Source organism: Neofelis nebulosa, chromosome 18 (assembly GCF_028018385.1).
Source record: "Neofelis nebulosa isolate mNeoNeb1 chromosome 18, mNeoNeb1.pri, whole genome shotgun sequence".
NCBI lineage: Eukaryota > Metazoa > Chordata > Mammalia > Carnivora > Felidae > Neofelis > Neofelis nebulosa.
In genome coordinates, this window is record NC_080799.1 from 20,652,702 (window position 1) to 20,676,320 (window position 23,619).

The following is a 23,619-nucleotide window of genomic DNA, read 5'->3' on the forward strand; positions in this document are numbered from 1 at the left end:
TCATGATTCATCGTTTGAAAAGCACCGTTTTAGACAGCTGAGCCTGTTCACCCTTGTAAAACTTGGACAGTCTGGGCCCGTAGCAAATCGTGTCCCTTAATGAGTACTTTGTGCATTTCCGTGCTGACTTGCTGCCTCGAGAAGCCAAAAGTATGTGCTTCCTTGTGTGTGTGTGTGTGTGTGTGTGCGCGCGCGTGCGGATGTGTGAACGTGGACATGAGAGAGACTGGGGGGGATAGGTTTGTACAGGATTAGCAGCGACCACAGTCAAGGCAGCGGTAAGCCTTGTCAGTGGACGTAAGGAGAAGATCTCATATCTGCCTCTGGGAGCTCAGACTCTAGCTGGGTAACAGTCACTCATCCCTTCCCCCTCAGCTTGTTCATCACACGGAAATGAGCTCATATACTCAGGATATCACTTAGGATGCTTCAGGGTGTAGCAGGTAACAGAAGCCTGACTCCGTTTGGTTTAAGCGATAAAGACATTTAGAAACTCTCAAAATGTCTGTTGAGAGGTAGAGCGGGGTGCAGGCCCACAGTGGCTCGGCCTTAAGGATCCAGGTTTCTTCCATTACATGTCCTTGTCCGAAGGCTGGTTCCACTCATGGTTGCCAGGAGACCTTAAGTGGTCATTGGGGTTTCAGATCCCTGGCTTAGAACACTAGAACTTTGATTCCCTGTCGTGTGGCCTGGGGAGAGGTTAGGTTACTGTAGCATTTTCCAGGTTGTAGTGCATGCCAGAGAGGGTAAGCTACAACGGCATTTTCTAGGTTGTAGCTGTTCTGTTTATTTGTTCCTGGTTTTTCCTTTTACTCCCTAAGGGACGTGAAATGACAGAGCTGGGGGAAATACTTAGGAAGTCATTATCGAGTTTTACAAAACAATTCTAGATCTTTCCTGTGGACCCAGAACTTCTGGTTGAGTAGGGTTGTCTGAATAGTTCTGGCCAGTGAGTTTGCCGAGTGAATAAACGGTTGCACGTCTTCTGGGTGAGGTATGAGGTGAGGTTATATGCTCTCCAGGTCCTGGGAAAGGAATTAGCAGTCAGAATAAAGAGAGGTGACACATGGCCGCCGTGGGAAGGGTGAGAGGAGTGGAAGTGAGCACTCGGCGGATGGCTGAGTCTGTTTACATTTGTAACGGAGTGCTAAATGGGAGTGTGTTGGCCTTGTGAAGTAGATGGTTTTCCTCCTTGACCTGGTTCCTGAGAGCCTGAATCTACTGACGTCTACTCACCTGCCTCCTTTTTATCCCTTCCAGGTTTGCAGTAAACATTGGCTACTCGCATGACCCTTATACCCAGCATTTTGTAAGACTGTCTAAGGAGAGGAAGGCCCCCGAAATTAACAGAGGCAAGTGACCCCCTCCCTCCTCACTATTCCCTCATCAGCTGAGAGGCCTGGGGTTTTAGGGATTCATTCGTTTTTTTTTTTAAACAATACAAATTTATTATCTTACAGTTCTGAAGGTCAGAAGTCAAACATGGGTCTTACTAGGCTAACATCAAAGTGTCATCAGGGCCGTTTCTTTTGGAGACCATAGGGGAGAGTCTATTTCCTTTTCTTGTCTACCTTCTGGAAACCACCTACATTCCATGGAAGATGGCCCCTTCTCCATTTCAAGGCCAGCAGTGTAACATAGGGATTCATTCTTAACATGAGAGTTGCAGTGTTCCTTCTCTCCGGTAGTATATGAAAGTGCTTATTTCCCAACATCCTCACCAACACAGTGTATTATGAAACTTTTCATCTTTGTGAATCTGATCCATGAAAAATGGTATCTTACAGTAATTTTATTTTAGATTCCTCTTATTTTTGGGTGAAGTTGAAGATCATTAGGATTATTTTTTTAATATATTTTTTAAATGTTTATTTTGAGAGAGTTCACTTGCTTGCAAGCAGGGAGGGGCAGAGGGAGAGAGGGAGAGAGAATGAGAGAATGAGAGAGAGAATCCCAAGCAGGCTCCATGCTGTCAGCACAGAGCCCGATGTGGGGCTCAAACCCTTGAACCGTGAGATCATGACCTGAGCTGAAATCAGGAGTCGGACACTTGCTTAGCCAACTGAGCCACCCAGGTGCCCCAAGATCATTTTATATGTTTAAGAGCCATTTATATATCTTTTACTGTGAACTGTCTGTTCATGGAAGGAATGACTTTTTTTGGCCTTGTTAAAGTCAGGCTGTACAAGTCATTTCTATCAAGGCAGTGAAAGGATTTGAGACAGGAGGGTGACTTAGTCTCAGCCAGATTGAGAAATTGGCCAAATGACGATAGTTGCTGTGGGTGCAGGGCATCTTGGCCCTAAAGATGGATCCTATGGGTAGTTTCAATAAGAAATGCAAAGAAATTTTAAAGTGGTGCTTCCTGAGAATAAGGACATGGTACTTACTTTGAGCTGAGGGTGAAACCAGGCATCAGTAAGATTGGACGAGGCCTGGCTAAGAGGCCTTAAGCCTCCCTCCCGCGCTCTTGAGGACACTTTCCTAACAGACGCTGCAGAGGCAGGGCCCCACCATGGTGCCCTGGGTGCTGGGGGCCCTGGGCAGCAGGTCAGCCCTCCGGCCTTCCTTCTTCCTCTCCCTGGGTTGGCATCGCTAGACTAGGGCCCCCCAGTAGGAGAGTGCTTCCCAAACAGCGTGTGGGAAGCATTTTTAAAATTTTTCCAATGTCCAGTCCATTGTAGATGATACTCTGTAACCCACGGTAAAAAGGATTTAATAAAAAAGTAAAATGGAAGAGACATGTAACGTTTATTTATATTTGAGACAGAGAGAGAGACACAGCATGAACAGGGGAGGGTCAGAGAGAGAGGGAGACAGAATCTGAAACAGGCTTCAGGCTCTGAGCTGTCAGCACAGAGCCCGACGGGGGGCTCGAACTCACAGACTCTGAGATCATGACCTGATCCGAAGTCAGACGCCCAACCGACTGGGCCACCCAGGCGACCCAAAAGAGACATGTAAAAAGACAAGCTCAAATTATTTACTAGTAGAATCCATAGACATGAAATCCCTATGTCAAATTGCAGTGAGTGTCTATAAATGCCACTCAAATTTTGTTCTTAAAATAGTAATACTGTAAGCAGAAGGGCTTTAGAACCCAGATCAATTTTATCTTCCTTTGACCCTCTTTTATTTCTTGTCTCCTCTGTTCCAGCTTCCCACGCCAGAGCTTAACAAGTCAGTTTATTAGGCACCGTTTGCCTGTGCACCGCCCCCCGCCCAACCCCGCCTGTGGTGTTTTACAAACATCCAGGCTCTACCCCGCACAGGATGGAGATGAAGGGAGCACGCTAAGAAACATGGCTGTCTTTGCTTTGACATTGGTCTGCCCCATTTCCTGACCCCAGAATACTTTCCAGCGGGTCTCCCAATTTTGAGTTTCAGCCGAATTCTGAGTAGCTCTCACTTAGCCACGAAAAGACACATTTCTAAGAGGGACATTTAGATCCCATGTTTTGATGTAAAATATTTTTCTTTCATATGTAGAATTAGGGGGTGTTGCGTTTTCCTTAAGGTAGTTGATCCAACCATTAGATAGATTGTGCTTATGTTGGTTCAAATGGCTTTAAAAAAAAAAAAAAGGAAGAGAATTTTAAAGTCCTTACTTCTCCCATAAGGTCTATGGATAACCTAAACCGCTACCCCTGAAGAAGGGCAGAAGGGTTGTGTTTTGTCCTCCTGGTGTGAACTTTGCAAGGCTTATTTCCATCATCACTGAGTCATGGCTCGTCTCTGTCTCTCTCTCAGGATATTTTGCTCACGTCCATGGCGTCCGTCAGCTTATAAAGGCATTTCTAGGGAAGACAGAATGTCCCTGTGAGATTCTAAATCTTGGGGCTGGGATGGATACCACCTTCTGGAGACTAAAGGTAAATTAAAAAATACCGCCCCCTTGTTTCCCCAATTGTTTAATTTTGTGAAGGTTCCCAGCGGGTTCAGAAATGTCAGGGGCGCCTTGGCGACTCTGTCGGTTGAGCACCCGACCCTTGATTGCGGTTCAGGTCATGATCTCTGTTTGTGGGTTCAGACCCGCATTGGGCTCTGTGCTGACGGGACAGAGGCTGCTTGGGATTCTGTCACTCTCGCACTCTCCCTCTCTCTCTGCCCTTCCCCCATCTCTCTCGCAAAATAAGTAAATAAACATTTTTTTAAATGTTAGAAATATATTCAAAAGGAATGCGGTGACTGCCTGTCTCGCGTCCCTGTCCCCATCCGTTTGCACCTGCTGTGCAACCACTGTCAGCCACGTACGTGATGTCACCAGGGCCCTAGATATGTGCCTTGCTTCTTAGCTCCTGCTGTCACAAACAGGGCTTTTGATCCAAATGCTTGTATACATTCTCTGCGTGTGTGCGAGAGCCCTGCCAGTGGAGTAGCTGAGACCAGGGGCCCATGCATTTGCCGTTTTGACGACAACAAAAGACTTTACTGTCGTCGTGACGGTGTCTTCAGTATAGCTTGGAGATTTGCAAGGCTGGGTGATGGTAACATGACACAAAGCCCTTTTAAGTTTAGTGATTCATTTTGAGAGAGAGAGAGAGAGAGAGAGAGAGAGAGAGAGAGAGAGAGAGACAGAATCCTAAGTGGGGCTTAGATGCGGGGCCTATCCCACGGAGCACGAGACCGTGACCCAAGCCGAAATCAAGAGTGCGAGCCCAACTGCCTGAGCCATCCAGGTGCCCCTCCATTCTCTGAGTTGGTCCCTCACCTCCTTCGTTAGGGTTCAAGAGCAGGTATAATTACACTCACTCACAGAAGAGGAAATGGGTCCAGTTAGTGGCAGAATCAGGACCACGGGCCTGGCCTTTGATTCCGGGCTGGACTTGTAGCACCAAACCTTTTCTCTACAACGATCTCACTGACTGCATTTTCTTTTTTGTAGGTTTGTACAGATCTCTCTGGTTCTTCTGTCAGGTCGGTCATGTGGCAGTCATGGGTACGTGCATTTCCCCAGATTCTTGCAGAAGTACACCAAGATACACTAGAGTGTGTGGGCCTAATGCGACCTGAGTGTGTATTTTGTCCCTCATCAGCTCACCCGATGAGGTCTTTGGTCATCGGTGCCCCCAGCCTCTCTCTCACTGAGGCGAGAAATCAGTGGCCTCAGCACAGCCTTAGTATTAACCGGTTGCCTCTGCATTCTTCATTCAGGATAAGATAGCTAACGTTTCTGAAGGGCGTGCACATCCATGACCTCAGGAATGAACATGAGAGCTCTGCAGGTGGGGGGCGGGTTACCCAGACGGGGCAAGGCGGGCTCCGAGAGCTTGTGGCGTCCCCAGGTCGGACAGCCAGTGGCGCTGGAGCATGGAACAAACAACGGACTGCAGTTCGTCCACGTCCAGATTCCCTCCTTGTTCTCTCCAGAGAGCCCTGTGGCTGCTCGGGGGGTGGGGGTGGGGGGCTCTTTGCTATAGGTCGGCGGTGCCTCTGGGCCTCAGAGACCACGGTGTGGTGGAAGGAACTGGAAGAGAATGCAGTGGCAGAATGTGTGCAGTGTGAACAGAAGCCACGGGAGAAACTCCTCCTTTGGGCTTGACACCCTTTTCAACGTGGTCCCGTGGTTTGGTCTCTCCCCCCGCCGTGTAGGTGGGTTAATCATTACTAAATCTGAGATTTTTATTTCTGAGCAAGGTACACTGAAGCTCATGTGCCCCTTCCGAGGAAAAGGTTATCTGTCAGCAGTGAGGAAGGAGAATAGTGCAGGGTCTGAAAAATTTGGTGGAGTTTTTTCGTTTTGATAATGACATCGGTCTAAAGGGTTTTAAAAAACCTAAGTTTCTTTTTAGAAAAATGATGCTTGTTTGCTCTCTGGAGCAGGAGCTGAACGGGCCAAATTTAGGCTGCCACCTATGTCGGTAAATAAAGTTTTACTGCAACACAGCCAACTCCCAGTTCCTTCCATCTTCCCTATGGCTGCTTTAGCCCTACGGCAGCAGAGTGGAGAAGTCACAGCAGAGACCGTCTGGCCTGCAAAGGCTAGAGTACTGGCTGTTTACAGCAAGTTCGCTGAGCCCTGTTTTTGAGCTCTATGTGCTTCTGTAAAAGAGGAGGGGAGATCTCGTCGGCTAGTCTTGTTGTCTGGTGCACCTTCCACCTGGGAGGGTCCCCTGGCTGCACCAGCAGAGGCTTGGCTGTGGGTCACAGGCTTTCTGCTGCCGCTGGTGTGTGAGCTCGTTCTGTATGACGTCAGGCCCCAAGACCAGTCGAAGGGACAGTTGAAGGCTCCCACCTTCAAGCAGCGGGTGAGAGTAGGGTGCAGGAAAGCCAGTACAACCCCAGACAAAGAATAAAGGGTGAGTGAAACCCTTTAAGGGACCTCAGCTTCTTGGTGTCTCTTGAATCCTATTTCCACACGGCCAGAGGATCAAGGACGCAGGGGGTCAGTCTCAATATGGCAGCCTGTGCAGCGGTCGGCCACGTTGGATCTCCTTTGAGCCTACGGGATACTCTTCCTCACGGTTGTCCCCGGCTGCCCTGCGGTAGCTATGCACGGTCCCGGTTGCCTTCCGTGCCTCCTGTGACGTGGAGCTACTGGCGAGTGGAGTGGAGTGTCGGAAGGGCTCAGGGAATCCCAGAATAAAAGTTGAAGCGTCATGTCCCACAGCCATTTGTTGCCCCTTTCCCAAAGGCAAGAAAGAAGATGTCTGTTCCTTAAAAGCTCCAGGTGTGCCTTTTGGAAGCTTTCCCTCCATGGTGACCCCTTAATCGGCATTCTTAAGAGGGCAAGTAGCTGATGAGTGGGAAAGCTCTTTAGAAAGTCAGAAGTCCTAGACGAGCCATAGGATCGTATGCTGTCCTGCATTTGCTTTTGTTCCCCAGGCCTTCTGGAATTTTAGCGTGTCCTTAACTTCATATCGTGTGAGCAAAATCCTTAGAGGGTGTTCTGGAATTTCCTAGCAAAAGTCATCTTCTGGTATGCTCTAAACGTTTCCTCCAAATATCTTCGGACAGCTTTTTACCCGGCCCTGCCCTACACACGGGCAGGGGAGCGCGGCAGCACCGAGAGAGAACGGGTGAGATCGGTGAGCGTGTCTCTTCTGATGGGTCAGGAGACTGTCTTTGTCTCTGTCTTCCTGTCTCCCCCTTCCTCCCTCCCCCTTTGTCCCCCAGACCAGATCCCCTGAGATTTTCCAAGGGCTGAGGGGTAGCTGGCTCTCCCAGTTCTGACACTTGCCCTTAGGGTCACCTCCTACTGGAAAATGCTTGCTTGTGATTGCTGCCCCCCGCCCGTCATGCTGTCGTGGGGGGCCGGCTCCCTCTCGGTCCCTGCTGTCCATCGCTCGTTACTGTGCACGTAAATGGTGTTCTGCGCAGTTGCTCAAGTCAGAAAGAGGGGTGTCATCCTCACCCCAGCTCTTCCTTAATCCCGGCCCACACCTGTGAGGCCCACCACCGGGTTCTGGGCACCAACAAGTGTCTTTTTCTTGGTCTTTTTTTCCACTTTAAGGAAGCGGCTCTGTACTTGTGGAATGTAAGTACAGGTGGATACGGAGGCGTTAGAAGAGCGCTTTGGGGAGGCGCCGGGCAAGTCACCAGGTTGTGGAGCGCCTTGTTTCTTTCCCCAAGCCTCAGGGGCATCGGGAGCTGCTGCAGGCAACACGCAGGGTGTCGCTGAGAGTCCAGACAGCGGTGTCCTTACAGTGTGTGCAGTTGGCGAGCTGAGGAGGAGAGAATGCGTTCGTGAATACGCACCGGGGCTGAGGGATTGATTGGACGTGACAGAGAATGTGCTAGGATGGCCAGGGGGCCAAGGGGAGACCAGGCCGGGGATGCAGAAGGGGGAGCAGGGTCGTGTGTGTGTGTGTGTGTGCGCGCGCGCGCGCGCGCGTCTGCCACGCTCTTTTACTGCAGCCCTCAGTAAAGATAAATGTACACCCCAGGCCAAGACCTAATTCTAAGTACCCATGTCAATAAGGTTTTTAAGTTTATTTATTTAACTTGAGAGAGAGAACCGGTGGGGGAAGGGCAGAGAGAGAAGGGGACAGAAGATCCAAAGCGGGCCCTGGCCCCCACGTGGGGCTCAAACTCACGAGTCGTGAGATCATGACCTGAGCCAATGTCAGACACTTAACCGACGGAGCCACCTCGGCGCCCCGTCCCCATGACAGTCAATGATAAAGGCACACACGTGGCACTTACTAAGGCAGGCCCCGTTCTGAGTGTCCCTTGTGTGTACTCATTTCCTCATTACTCCTCACAACCCCGTGAGGTGCTGTCCCTGTCTCTGCTTCGCAGAGGAGGGAAACTTGGCCCAGGGAATGGAGTGACTTTGGGGCCTCGCGGCAGACAGGCGGTGGAGCTGGGATTCGAACCCCCGTCCCCTGCTCCAGAGCACCTGCCCTTTACCACCCGCTGTATCCTCCCCTCACAGAAAAAAGTAAACGTGTCACAAAACAGTACTCACCCCCACTGTGTGCGATGCTTCGGGATTTTTGCTGTTTTATTCCATTTTATCCCTCAAATGCTGGTCAGCATTGGTGTCCTGACCCTCTCTGATTCATCTCGATCTGCTTTTTGGAAAATCCTATCAGGTCCTACTCCCCCAGCGCCTCCACATACCCCCACCTCCATCCCAGGCACTGCTCCCCCAGTTCAGGCTCCCCGTGACTTCTTCCCTGGACAGCTGTGAACCCCTGACGCCCGTCCTCCATCCATTCCCCACGTGGAGACCACAGTAATGTGGAAAATACATCTCTGCCCATATCGTTCCTGGATGTCAAACCCTTAAGTGCCCTGATGCTCTTCGGGGCCTAGTACTCGCTCGGTACGTGAAGGTGGTCAGTAAATGTAGGAGTGAATACATAATTCTAGAGCTTACTGCGTGTTTTTCCTCAGGATGAAGATCTTCTCCCAAGTAAATATTTTGAAGTGGACTTTCCCATGAGAGTCACGAGAAAGCTGCACAGCATCAAGTGAGTATGGCTTTGACCACAGGAGAGAGCCCGGCAGGATTCAGGGGCAGCGTTCAGGAGGCGGCCGGTCTGAACGCCAGAGACCTCATTTTAGGGAACTCTTCCCTTTTACCCTCTTCCCGCCTTCCTTCTGGCCCCAAGATCCCCATTCCAAACTGTCTTCAAAATGAAATGTCCCCTCCCTTGCAACTCTTCTGTCCGTTAACGTAATTTCTCTGAACACGTAATAGAAATGACCTATAGTGGTTTAATTTTAATCTGAAATTTAAAAAAGTGTTTTAATGTTTTATTTATTTTTGAGAGAGAGAGAGGGAGACAGAGTATGAGTGGGGGAGAGGCACAGAGAGAGAGAGAGAGAGAGAGAGACAGAGTCCAAAGCAGGGCCCAGGCTCCGAGCTGTCAGCACAGAGTCTGATGTGGGCCTTGAACTCATGAACCGTGAGATCATGACCTGAGCCAAAGTTGGACACTTAACCGACTGAGCCAACCAGGCGCTCCAATAATCTGAATTTTCATGTGTGCTCCGGCTACTTCTGTATCTCCAGAGCATAGAAAGGGGCCTGGCTCAGAGCAGATGTGTAGTAAATAGCGTTTGAATGAATAATGGGAGGCCAAATTGGCCATTTACTATATATGAGATAGTATGGGGGCCACCCTGAGTCCATGTTTTAAGAATTCTGCAGTTACAGATGGCGAGTTTGTGAATCTTTGCTGAGAGCTTTTGTAGCACCATGTGAAATGCTTCACTCAGATGATCTCGTTGAGTCCTCAGAGCCGACTCAGGAATGACATGCTTTTATTAGCAGTTGAGGAAACCAAAGCTCAAAGAAGTTAAGCTAATTTCCATAAGGTTACCTGTTGACAAAGGGGTAGAGCTGAAATTTAAACCCTGACCTCAAGCCCAAGGTCAGATTTTCTCAGTGGTTTTTAACATATACTTCTTCCCCTTCTTTTTAAACTAGTCATTTAAACAAAATCTTGTCTTACATTTAAAAAAATTTTTAGTAACCATTAAAACTTTCACCTTGTCCTTTAAAGATGTGTAATTCCCACAAGCTAGAAATAGTTTAAGTTTTTTTTTTTTCTAACTTATCCTATGGAAACAAGTTTTGCCCTTTTCCAAATACAAGATTATATTACACGGAAGGTGCATTTTATCTAAAAATAATTTTTTTTAATAATTATTTATTTTTGAGAGAGGGAGACAGAGTGCAAGCTGGGGAGGGGCACAGAGACAGGGAGACACAGAATCCGAAGCAAGCTCCAGGCTCTGAGCCGTCAGCACAGAGCTCAACGCAGGGCTCAAACTCACGAGCTGTGTGCGAGATCATGACCTGAGCCGAACGAAGTTGGATGCTCAACCGACGGACCACCCAGGCGCCCCACGTAGCGTGCATTTGAGATGCGCTATGGCATCTGACGCTGTGCAGCCACAGAATACGACCTAGCTTGTTAGGACACCGAGTCAAATAAGAGCAGGTGGGCTCTCACTTAAGCCTAGAGGAGGTTTCTGGGGTGAAAGATGTGTGTATGGTGGTTGCGATACTGAAATCAGCTCTCGGATGTCTAATATTTTGCACATTCTGGAGGAGAGCAGAGTCATCACCTAAATGTTACTGGACGTCAGGTCTGAGTAGGAATTGGTTTGTTTAGTTGTCTGTGATTAACAATGGTTAAAATTTTTAATTGAGTGAGCAGAAGCAGGAAACGAGAGACAGCTTGGAAAACACTGGAACATTTGGAAACATATCGCCAGCCTATCTTTGGCGGTTTCTACGTCTTGAGTGTTTCATGATCAGTTTGTGACTTGACGTCAGATTCGGAGAGTAACGCTCACTGACCTACTCTGAGAGCTGATCCACTGAATTTTTCATGTGTGTGCCTAGGGTCAGACGTGATTAAGCAGCAGGCCCTCTGGAGTCGCCCTTGCTTTGAGCAGTAGCGGTACCTACTGGCCATTTCGGTAGTGGGTGTTTGCGTTTTTTCAGTAACTAAGCTACTTGACTCATTTCTCTCTCTTTCCCATCTTCCCATAGATACAAGCCTTTCTTATTACAACCCATTATAGAATGACATTCAGAGGACACACTGCAAATTGGCAACTAAGTAATACAGTATGGGCTACCTCTCTGCTTTTCTTCCCCTTTCTTTTTAAAGATGGTGTGTGTGTGTGTGTGTGTGTGTGTGTGTGTGAGCGTGCGCGTCTGAGTCTGTGCGTGTGTGCACATGACGTCATAGAGTGTATACTTTGCATCACATCTACTGTGAAGGAACTTGAAACAATTGTTTGTATGGCCCCTCTTAGATGTCCATAGGTCCCAATCTGAAATCTTTTGAAAAACATTTCAGTGAGTTGCAAACATTTCAAATATAGGAGCTTTTTCCCGAAAATCTTTCCTTGGAAAAATCCAGTCCGGCAGCCTCAGACCCTGACTCCTACATGGCTGCTTCGTTGAGAGGGAATGCACGTCCCCACCACTGTTGTCTCGTACCTGACCCGCTTCACCTGTTACGTTAGGTCCTTGGCCCCGGGGCTCAGTTTTTCCCCGTAAGTTTTCAGTATGAGTGTTTCCAACAACTCTTTCCTCCCTTCTAAGCCTTTAAAACTAAGGTCACAAACACTCTTCCAGAATGTTCCATTGTGTTCAGTGTGTGTCTGACAGAGAAGTTCAAGGGGCTTATTAATAATTCAGGTCAGAAAACATGCTCAGAGAGGATGGCCTTAGATGGTGGGCACAGATAACACAGGAAACGTCAGGCAACTAGACAGGCCTCTACACCAGCACAGTGCCCTCGTCACGCTCCTAGTGAACAGACTCCCACAGAAACTAATATCTCCTCCATCCTTTGTTTCCCTCGTACAAATTTTAAGTACAACCTCCTCAGGCTTTGCCATTGGCTGGCACATCTGCTTTCTCTACATCGTAGCCGTCATACTTTTCTGTATATTTGGTTAATATTTGCGTCAGAAGGATTAGCTGTAATGAAAGGGTTAGTTAGCACTTTGCATTGCCTTCGACCCATCAGTGTAGAAGCATGTGAAGTAGAAAGTAAAGACCCTGCGTGATCTCTCCCCCCACCACGATAACCACTGTGCAGGGTGTTTTCTCCTGTGGATGGACAGTGTACCTAGAGGCAGGTAAATATCACGCGTAAGAAAATACACATGTAAATAGAATCCCGTGCCCGGCCCGCAAAAGGTTCAGTAAATTTTTGGTGAAGGAATCTATGCATATATTGAATAAATAAATATATATGATGTAGACCAACATGTATTTGTTGAAAGAGTGAATCTATACTTGTAGAAATAAATAAATACAGTTATATGTATAATTTTAGTAAAGCGAATAATTTACACGTACTGTTTTGAAACTTGTTCTTTGTGCATCCTAGGGAATCACGGCTGTCTTCATGTTGCCAGATTAGATCTACCTCGTTATTTCTGGTGACTTCGTAGTACTCCTCTGCATGGAAATCCCATTTTACTTAACGTATTCGCTACTGATGGTCCTTTAGATTGCCGCCTTCTTTATGGTTTCCTATTAAACAGTTTTGTAGAAAGCCTAGTTATATGTGCATATTCGCAGGAATTGCCAGTTCAAAAAATTGTACCTTATGAATTCTAATAGCTACTGCCAAGCCGTGCTTCAAGACCCTTTCGACGAATTTGTATTTTCACCAGAGTAGATGCGGGTTCCCTTTCCCTACACCCTCGCTAACACTGGCTACTACCATTTTAAAAAATTCCTGCCAGTCTGCCAAATCTGTGAATTAAAGATGTTTCTGTAACTTTGTTTTAAATTTTTTATAACTTTGAACGTGCTAGTGAAACGGAGTACCCTTCCTTCCTTCTGTTGGCCTGTGGGATTTCTTGTAACTTTCCTCTGCTCATATATTTTCCAGTTGCATTGTTTCATTTCCTTTTCAATTTATAGGAATCCTTTACAACATAAAGCAATGTTCTTTGATATAAATCCCTCGTCAACTGTTGATTGGCAGATTTCTTTCTTAGCCTTTCACTTGGTTTTTAACTCTGGGTTTGTGTCTTGTGTGGGCAAATTTTCTAGTCCTGTCCTTGATAGTTTTTGATCTTGCCATCATTCTGGGAGAGGGACAGTTGAAATAAAAATTAATGAAAATACAAATGTGAGTGAAAATTTGAGAAAAGTGATAGGCGATGATAACACTGACACATTTTCATTGAAAAATTGCCCTATTTCATTAAACCTTTGAGGCTGTGATTGCAAGAATCACACTATCTATTTACCGCCAGGAAAGAAAAGGTGCTGATAAGTTAAACCGAAACGTTATTGACCGATGCATCCTCATTTCAGAAATGTGAAACTGAGAAAAAATACGCATCTTGAAATTGATCATTTCTTAAAGCTGAAATATGCACGAGGTGAAACTTAAAAGTATACAAATGGGCACACAATGAAAAGTCAGTCCGGATGAGTGAATCAAGGGGGACGTCTGGGTGGCTCAGTCAGTCAAATGGCCAAGTCGTGATTTGGGCTCAGGTCAGGATCTCACAGTTCATGAGTTTGAGCCCTGCACTGGACTCTGTGTTATTAGCACAGAGCCTGCTTGGGATTCTTTCTCTCCCCCTTTCTCCACCCTTCCCCCGCTCTCCCTCCCCCCCCCCCCGCCATCTCTCAAAATAAGTAAGTAAATGAACCTCCATGTACCCATCACTGAACTTTTAACTGTGGCCAATTTCATCTGTACCAGTGGTTCTAGAAGTGTAGTCCTGGACTAGTGACATCACCACTGTGGAGCATTGGTTGGAAATACAGATGTCTAGCTTTTGAAAGAATTTGACAAAATGTCTACTTCTGGAAGATCTGCTACATCAGAAACTCGGGGGGTTGAAGCCATCAGTCTCTTTTAACAAGCCCGCCAGGTGATTCTGATGACTGCCAAAGCTCGAGAACCACTATAGAAACCATGCTGTCCGATCTCTGTGGGAGTATTTTCAAGCAAATGTTATCATTGTATTTGTAAATACTTTAGAAGCTATTTTCTTTTAAACATAGTATCTCACAAATTGGCACGACATTTAGAGAGTGGCCAGCCGATCGGTACCAATACTTAAATATTTTACCCTTTGACCTCCTAATTCTACTCCTAGAGACCTACTTAACTGGACGGGTGCTTCATGAGGTCTAAACAAAGATGCTCATCGCAGTGCCTCAGATGGAGAAAATCTGGAGATACCACAGGCCTAATCGTGAGGGCTTGGCTGAGTAAGTTGTTTTATCCACTGATGGAATGCTAGGAAATCATTACAGACGATGATGTCATTGATATTACTGTTAAGTAGGAGAAGCAGTTTTCAAAAGAAGAATTGGCCCTCCTTTCTTTTTCCTGTGTGATGTGTGTGTACGTATTTGTGTGACAGAAAATGTGCTTATGTTGTATGGGTTTATGTTGTATGTATAGAAGAAAGACTGGAATGTTCTATACCAAAACATTAATAGTGGGAAGATGTGATTTTCGTTCATTCCACCCTCCTCCTTCCTGATTTTTTTTTTTCCTTTTTGCAGTGGGACATGTATTTCTGTAATGGAGAAAAAATAATAATTGAATTTTGAAAAGAAATCCATTGAAATGATCTCCTCTGGATGAATTTCTGTTGAAATGATAATCTCTTCTTGGCTTTCCAGGTGGACACCTGTTGGATTCAAAGAGCTATGCCATTATCGGAGCAGATCTCCGAGACTCACCTGAACTCGAAGAGAAGCTAGAGAAATGTGACGTGAATCCACAGTGAGATCTTGTTTTAACCTCTTACGCGTTTGTGATTTCATGTGAATACGAAATAAGGTCAGGTGAAAGTGCAGCATGATACCCGTGTTCCGTTTTTAATTCTGAGATGTTTATCATTTCATTGCTATGAGGGAGGTTTTCTAAGTCTTTGAGAAGCAATGTTTCTCCTGTTTTCACATCAGAATCACGTGTGTTGCTTTTATAACATACTGATGCCTGATACCATAAAGTTTGAGAGAAGGTAATTATATGTATAGAAACCTATAACTGCAGGGCACCTGGGTGGCTCAGTTGGTTAAGCGTCCAACTCTTGATTTCCGCTCAGGTCATGATCTCACGGTTGGGGAGATCGAGCCCCATGTCAGGCTTTGCGCGGAGAGCTTGGAGATTATATTAAGTACGCGTGTGAAAGCAGTTGAACGGAAATTGGCGCAGAAGCTATAATCTGTAGATTATTACAGTTGCAGTGGTAACCAGCAGCAACCCGCTGCGAACGTAGAAACACACCATTTGGGCAAATGTGCTACATGGCCAGGGAAATAATCACTTACACATCAGGAGAGCTCTTGGGATGCCTGCGTGGCTCAGTTGGTTAAGCATCCAACTTCTGATTTCGGCTCAGGTCGTGATCTCCTGGTTCATGAGATTGAGCCCCACATTGGGCTCTGTGCTGACACAGCCTGCTTGGGATTCTCCCTCCCTCTCTGTCTGCTCCTCCCCTGCTTGCCCTCTGTCTCTCTCAAAATAAGTAAATACACTTAAAAAAAATTAATCAGGGGAGCTCTTGATAGGCAAGTTTGCCTCACTCCTGGAGATCTACAAAATGGATAAGGAACAGCAGCTATCACAAGTATTAGAATTACATTCATAATTCTCTGGGGTTCATTTGTGCTCTGTGTTTTCCTCCGTGGGCTGTTTTTGCTTCGCTTAGACTTCTCTTCTGAAAAGTATTAATCCTGTTTTTAACATTGGCGAAGACTGCCTCTTAAAAATACACTGTAAACGTGTTTAACTTTTCACTTCCAAATAATTCAAATTTGTAAAAAAAAGTTGCAAACCTTTACAGGAAATTCCCACGTAGCCTTCTCCACCTGGCTTCCCCCCATGTGGTAACACCGTATGTAATAGTCAGTGCCTTTTGCATTAAAAAGGTTTTTGGAGGGGCACCTGGGTAGCTCAGTCGGTTAAGCATCCGACTTCAGCTCAGTTCATGATCTCATGGTTCATGGGTTCGAGCCCTGCATCAGGCTCTGTGCTGACAGCTTGGAGCCTGGAGGCCTGGAGCCTGCTTCAGATCCTGTGTCTCCCTTTCTCTCTGCCCCTCCCTGGCTTGTGCTCTGTCTTTCAAAAATAAACATTTAAAAAAAATTTTAAATAAATAAAAACGTTTTTGGAACTGTTTTTCTCTAATTACCAACCTATTGAGGTTTTGAAACTTTTTTTTCCACTCACTTTTTCTAATCGTTCCTATTGATATAATCTGGGGGTTTAGACTTAGGTTAAAAAAAAAATTGCTTACTTTAAACTTCCTTTTAATGTTTTTCTTTCTGATTTTCAACTTCATCTGCAACTTGGACTTCATTGTCTATCCTCTGGATTTAGTTCTCTCATTCTTTGTACCATGACCCAGTTGGGTCCAGAGAGCATTTGTAGATATATGCATACATATGTGTGTGTGTATTTGTATACACATACATACGTTTTTATTTTGGAGAGAGAGAAAGAGAGCATGTGCAAGTCAGGGAGAGGGGTAGAGGAAACGAGAGAGAGAGATAAGATCCCAAGCAGGCTGCATGCTCAGCATGGAGCGCAACACAGGGCTCAATCCCATAACCCTGGAATCATGACCTGAGCCGAAATCAAGAGTCAGATGCTCAACTGACCGAGGTACCCAGGCGCACCTGGATATATATTTTTAATTTCTTTTAGTGTTTATTTATTTTTGAGAGAGAGTGTGAGCACGAGCCGGGGAGGAGCAGAGAGAAAGGGAGACACCGAATCCGAAGCAGGCCGCAGGCTCTGAGCGGTGAGCAGAGCCCGATGTGGGGCTCGAAGCCATGGACTGTGAGATTATGACTTGAGCTGAAGTTGGATGCTTAACCGACTGAGCCACCCAGGCACCCCTGGATGTATATTTTTAAGTCACTTGAGTTATACAACATTTCCTTGTCAAAAAAAGAAAAAAAAAGGAAATCCTGATGAACAGTAACAGTGGATAGTCGGGACTGTCGGGTCAAAGCCAGCAGCACTTGTGGGTAGCCTTTCTCTCTAGCGATCATGAGTCCAGGCACTGAGTCTAACTGCATGGGTTACATTCTGACACTAACGTACACGATGTTCTTTTCAGCAAATTGCTTGGGTATTTTCAGTTCAGACAATTTACTTGTTTTGAAATTCCCTGCCAATAAAAATAGGCAAAAGTAACCTACTTGCTTTGTGAGAAAAATAGCAACCAGCCATGAGGAACAGCAGCGTAAAGGGGCAGAGGAGGAGGAGGATCCAGTAAAGGAGTCAGAAGGAGCAGGAATAAATGAGCAGAGCTCACACAATTTAGGGCTGCCTGTGTTCCCTTCCAACTGTAAAGCGTTTAGAGATTTCTGTAGGAGTTTATTGCTTTTCCTGTTTCGTAATTTGTTCGTTACTTCGGGTCTGGTAACTCAGACCGCATGCTAATGTGTCATTTGTTGAAGACTGTTCGTGTTTTTAATTCTTGATGATAAAAGTTTGTGTAAGAAGAATTAGATTCTGTTAAAGGGATAGCAGTATTTCTGTATTTTATCAGTCAGCTTTTGATGTGTACCAAAATCTCTGCAGCCTCAGCGGTCTCGAACAACTCACAATTCAGAGCAGTTCACAAGTTGCTCAGGATTGTGTGAGTGAACCATTTGGACTGGGCTTAGCTGGGTGGTTCTTCCACTGGAGCCAGCTGCAGCTGAGGTCCCCTGGGGTTCACTGCTGTAGCTGAGATCCCCTGGGGTTCCCTCCTATGTGGATGCCTCATTCTCACGCACAGGGCCTCCCCTCCGATAGCAAGCCAGCTTGGGTTCATTGCCACACGGGTTCAGACTTCCGAGCAAGAGGGCAAGGGCCAACGTGCAAGTGATTTTCAGCTTGCGCTTGCGTCGTGTTTGCTACTGTTGTATTGGCCACAGCGAGTTACAGGCCTAACCCAGATTCCAGGGGAAGGGAACTAGACTGCCTCGGAGCAAGGGGTCTGCAGGGCCACCTTGTCACCCTGTGCGGGCATGCCGGGGGAGAATTTGTAGCAAGCCAGACAAAACCTTGCTCAGTGCTCGCGTTGTTACGGTCTGAAACTTTGGGTCACGACGGGGCTCTCCACCTCTTACCGCCCTGATAGTTGACGTGCTATCCGGGGCTTCTCCTCTTCCTGCGGTGTGCACCCCAGGGTTTTCCTGCCCTGCCAGCACTATCCGTGGCTGCCGTTAGAGTCCCGATTTGATGAATACATACTTATGTGCCTTTTTTCTTCTCTGAAGATTGCCAGCACTGCTGATAACGGAACGCGTGCTGGTGTACATGACTCCGGAGCAGTCGGCCAACCTTCTCAAGTGGGCAGCTAACGGCGTTGAGACAGCTATGTTCATAAACTACCAACAGGTAAAAGGAAGCTCAAGACCTTTGCGTGCTGTATGCGTTCGCGTGGGGGCTAACCCTCTCTGAGCAACCCCAGTATAAATTTCCACTCACTCTTTTCCTTCCGCCTCTGGCCACACACACATCGCCGTTTTAAATCGATTCTAGCAATTCCCAGCCTTCCTGATTTCTTAACTTCCTGCAAACTCGCAGCCAGGGTTTTTGGAACTTCTCTCTTGGCCTTTACAAAAACTTTGTAAAGTTCACATTTTACCGTTGTATTAATTATAGAGTCATAGACCGCGATGGAAGGAATTTTGGCTAACATATGGGTGTCAGGGTAGCGAACCCTGATTCCTTCCGAGGCAGGCAGGTGATGCAGTGGAGGAAGTTGGCCAGGTGTAAGGCAGACAGGAGTGCTGGGGACTCTGGTGAACCACAGTTCACCCCTGCTCAGTGCCACCTCGTTGTTCCCATGTGGACATGGGAGCCTGGAGTTGAGAACCCCCAATTTTCCAGGAGAAGCGACAGTGTAGAATTTTAATGTAAAATTCCTAATTTGTAACGTCCCCGAGTTTGGCCCGCTGGTTGCCTGTTTTTCTCTTCTGATGTGGTGGGAAGGGTTCTGTTTTAGAGCTTTGGAATTATTCAGCGTGGGTCCGAGTCCTGGCCCTGGCTCTTATGATTGGCCGGGTGCCCTTAGGCAGAATGGTAGGGTGGTTGGGAGTCCATGCTCTGGAGGTAGATTGCCTAGCTGTGTGACCGGGACAAGTTTCATAACCTCTCCGTGCTGTCTCTTTATCAGGAAAATGAGAATAATAACAGTCCCGACGTTAATAGGGTGTAGTGAGGAGTAAGCGAGTTAATTTGTACGAGAGCATGTTCAGGATTGCCCGGCTGCTGAGCAGGTTATTAGCTGTTATTTGGATCTTTCTGAGCCCCAGGTCCTTGTTTTTGATTTTGATTTGTTTTTAAAGTTCTCTACTTATTTTGAGAGAGAGCATGAGCAGGGAAGGAGCAGGGTGGGGGTGGGGGTGGGGGTGGGGGTGGGGGTGGGTGGAGAGAATCCCAAGCAGGCTCTGTGCTGGCAGCCTGGAGCCTGACGCGGGGCTTGATCCCACGAACTGTGAGATCGTGACTTGAGCCGAAATAAGGGTTGGATGGACGCTCAAGTAACTGAACCATCCCGGTGCCCCCGCCAGGGCTTTGTTTATAAAGGGAGAACTTCTCTGGGCTATTATGGGAGTTCATGAGATGATGTGTAGCGGGGGGCACGTGACTGAATACATGGCGGCTAATTTTATTGCTTAGTTCATTTTAACTTTATTGATTTTATTTTTTTCATCTCATTTTATTTTTAAATTCCATTACGGATGACAGCAGTAAACGCTTTGCCCCGTGTCACGTAATTATGGACAGATCTAAGGCTAGACCTTGGTTGACTTTCTCACCCCTTCATGCCCCAGGCCACATTCCCGTAGAGGTGGTTCTCGGTTGAGTTTTCTTCCTTCCCTCTGTGTAACTGGGGGCATTCCTCACACTCAGTCTTCAGTCCTGGTGAGTGGATATAATGGTAGCTGGCCTCATCTGGCTTCTGTAAGTCTTGGGAATCTGTCTTTGCTTGCAGGATATCAGGACTGGGGAAAATGAATTCTGCTTGCTTTCTTTTTTAAATTTATCTTATTTTTTTAGCGTTTGTTTATTTTTGAGAGAGAGAGAGAGAGAGAGAGAGAGAGCGAGCACGGCAGGGATAGAGAGAGAGGGAGACACAGGATCTGAAACAGGCTCCAGGCTCTGAACCGTCAGCACAGACCCTGACACGGGGCTCAAACTCACGAACTGTGAGATCGTGACCTGAGCCGAAGTCGGCCGCTTAACCGACTGGGCCACGTAGGTGCCCCTGAATTCTGCTTTGTTTTCACACATTGTGGGTGTTCACCCTGCTCTGTTCGCCTCGTTTCATTCGTGCGTTCTCTTATTCAACATCATATAGCAATGGTGGATGAAGTGAATCTTGACCATGGACCCAGTCACTTGGGAGCAAGCCTGGGGATGTGTCCGTTTTCACTGAATTCTGCAATTTCCTAACAAATGCAAACCATCAGCCTCCTCAGGTGTACTAACTGCTCACATGCCTTCCATGATTTCCTACTCAGTATTTTAAAATGACAAAAACCACATGAATGATGAAAAAACCTGTTTTTTAAATATTTGTTTATTTTTTAGAGAGCGAGCGAGCAGGGGAGGGGTAGAGAGACAGACAGAATCCCAAGCAGGTTCCATGCTGTGAGCACAGAGCCCAGTGCGGGGCTCAAACCCACAAACTGTGAGATCATGACCTGAGCCAAAAATCAAGAGTCGGTCGCTTACCGACCGAGGTGCCCTGAGTGATGCAAATTTCAGTACTGGTAGAATAAGGGTAGCGAACTTGTAGAAGTTGCTTGCTATATAGCAGGCACCTTCCGTGAGTGTGACCTGTATTAACCTACTTGTCACGTAACCAGGGTGTGGCGGGTGTGGCCGGTGAGGGGACCCAAGCACAGAGGGATTGGACAGCTTGCTGCCCACGGCCGCACGGCCTCACGGCCGGTAAGTTTCAGGCCAGGATTCAGACCCAGGCAGGAAGACGACGGAGCACGTGCTCACAGGCACCCAGTGTGACCATTCATGCCACGTAAGCCTCACACGTCCACCGACAGAGAGTGATGCTGCTTCTTGCCTGCCACCGTTGTCACAGGAGCTCTGGGAATCATTTCGTATAGTAAACTGTTGACGTTTTGGGACAAAGTAACAATAGTGCGCGGTGTATTATGTATGTTTTGTGACATTTGTGCATATAGATACGTTAATGGTTTTTTTGAAGTGGTAAATGGGGGGCACATGGGTGGCTCAGTCAGCTAAGCATCTGGTTTTGGCTCAGGTCATGATCTCACGGCTCATGAGCTCGAGCCCCACGTCGAGCTCTGGGCTCACAGCTCGGAGCCTGGAGCCTGCTTCGGATTCTGGGGTTCCCTCTCTCTCTGCCCCTCCCCTCGTTCATGCTCTGTCTCTCTCAAAAATGAATAAACATCGTAAGAAGGGGGTTTTAAATGGTTTGTCATTAGATAAGTAACAGCACATGCAAAACTTCAAAAAAAAATCAAATAGTACAAAAGGGTATGCAGGGAAAGGTAAGTCTCTCTTCTACCCCGGACCTTAGTGAGTCCTCCAACCTGGGAAGCAACACTGCCAGATTCCAGAATTATTCTGCGCATATATAAATGTAGCTAGAGATTTTTTTTTTTCTTAAGGGCAGACAGGAGCATGTTATGCACAGCCCTCTGTACTGTACTTTTCGAGAGTCTGTTATCTGAGAATCATTCCACATCTGTATCTGTGTCTGTATGTGTGTCTGCGTCTGTACCTACATCTACTTGGATGTCCTCTTGCTGTTTTCATGGCAATGTAATATTTCATTAAACGACCATGCCACAACTGCTTTAACCCCAGCGGATGGGCATGTGAGTCCTTTCCGTCATAGGTCCCGTTACACATCATGCTGCGGAGTAAACCCTCTTGCACCTGGCGTGCACGTGGGAGTCTACCTGTGGAGCAGCCGCTCAGTGGTCTGACCGGCTCCCAGGCCGAGCGCACACCGCCCGGTTGCCCCGCAGGGGGCGGCAGCAGACGACGCTCTCGTCAGCCCCGCGTGCCGTGCCCGCCCCCGACTCCGTTGACTGCACTGGGTATTAGCAAACATCAGCCTTGACGGCTCAGAAACAGAATACTGTTGTCTGATTTTGCGTATTCGAGAAGCCCTTCTGGCATTGCCCAGCCTCCTCTTTCCCTTCCCAGGTGAACATGGACGACCGACCGGTTCGGACAGACCGTGATCGAAAACCTGCGGAGGAGACAGTGTGACCTGGCGGGAGTGGAGACCTGCAAGCCGTGAGAGTCACAGGTCGGAGAGCAGGGCGGGGACATCCTTTGGTACCCTTAACCCCCCAGGGAAGGGCACACTCCCTTCTCCGATCAGAGAATGTGAGAAGCCCTGTCGCGTGCCCACCTGAACAGGCAGCTGGGGTTCCACGTGGGCCGCTGGTTCGTCACGCTAAAGAAGTCCAAGACCTGGGCCGCCATCTTGGTTTGGAAAAAACACATTCACATTTCCCATACCCTATTAGCCCAAGTTTTCAGTATGCATATTTGCAAACAACATGAACGTAGAGGGAACAGTAGGACGAAAACCCATGTCCCATCAGCCAACTTTGGTGACTCACATCTTTCAATATTGTTTTATTTATCCCCATTTTTTGTCGGTGTTGTCACTGGAATATTTTAAGGCACATCCAGAGAGTATAGCATTACCCCCATAAATACTTCCATGTGAATCTCCTACCAGTAAGCATTTTCTTCCCCCACCCCGGGATAATGGTAACATCATCATTGTACCTCACACAGCAGCCGAAACTCCTCCATAGCACCTACTCCACAGTCCGTGTTTGGATTTCCCCAGTTGTTTAAAAAAAAAAAACAGAAAAAAATTCTATAGGTGGTGTGTTTGAAACAGGATCCAAACATGGTCCAAACTTTGCACTTGACACGTCGCTTACGTTTCTTAGAATCTGTAATAGAGACTTTAAATATCTTTTATTTATTGTTTTTTAGGTTGTTTGGTTTTCTCTTTTTTTTTGCTGAGGAGACACCACCCACCCCTGCCCCTATTAAATAGGTGGGATATGTCACATTACGCCTCGAACGCATTCAAACACTCTTGCTCACGGAGAAGTTCCTGGCTTTATTTCTCTTTAAATATACATTAGTGACTTCTCTCCCATGATAACAATGCATGTTCGGTGTAGGAAATTGGAAAAGAAAAAGAAGAAAGATGGGGGCTGGGACGGGCTTTTGAAAAAGGAGTCATCTGAGACAAGTTCTCATGTGCTCCAAGAGTGCCTTGGAGTTGTGCAACAGTGCCTCGTACCTTGCCTTTTCTCTCCGCTGCACATTCTAGAAAGAACGGCTCCTGTCGAATGGGTGGGAAACTGCGTCAGCCGTCGACGTGATGGAAGCGTACAGCAGACTGCCTCAAGCTGAAGTGAGCAGGTGCGGATTGGCGAGAGTTAGTTTCACGGCGAACAATTCTGATTGATTAAAGGCATAACTGTCTTTAATGTAAACACAAACACAAAACAAACCTCAAACCTCCAACCCTCACTAGATATACTTTGAACCATGTTAATCTGCTAATACAGGCTAAACCACAGCACCTTGAGAGGAACTCATTAGCCACTAACGGAGATAGGGTTTGTGCCAAAGCAGGTTATTTTGGTCAAAACGAGCGGTCACACCTGTCGCA

The 23,619-nt window shown here is 47.0% G+C and overlaps 1 pseudogene; it reads left to right on the top strand.

The window, feature by feature from the left end:
* Window positions 1-996: 996 nt before the first annotated feature.
* Window positions 997-23,492, top strand: LOC131501607 (leucine carboxyl methyltransferase 1-like; annotated as a pseudogene).
* The last annotated feature ends 127 nt before the right edge of the window (window positions 23,493-23,619 follow it).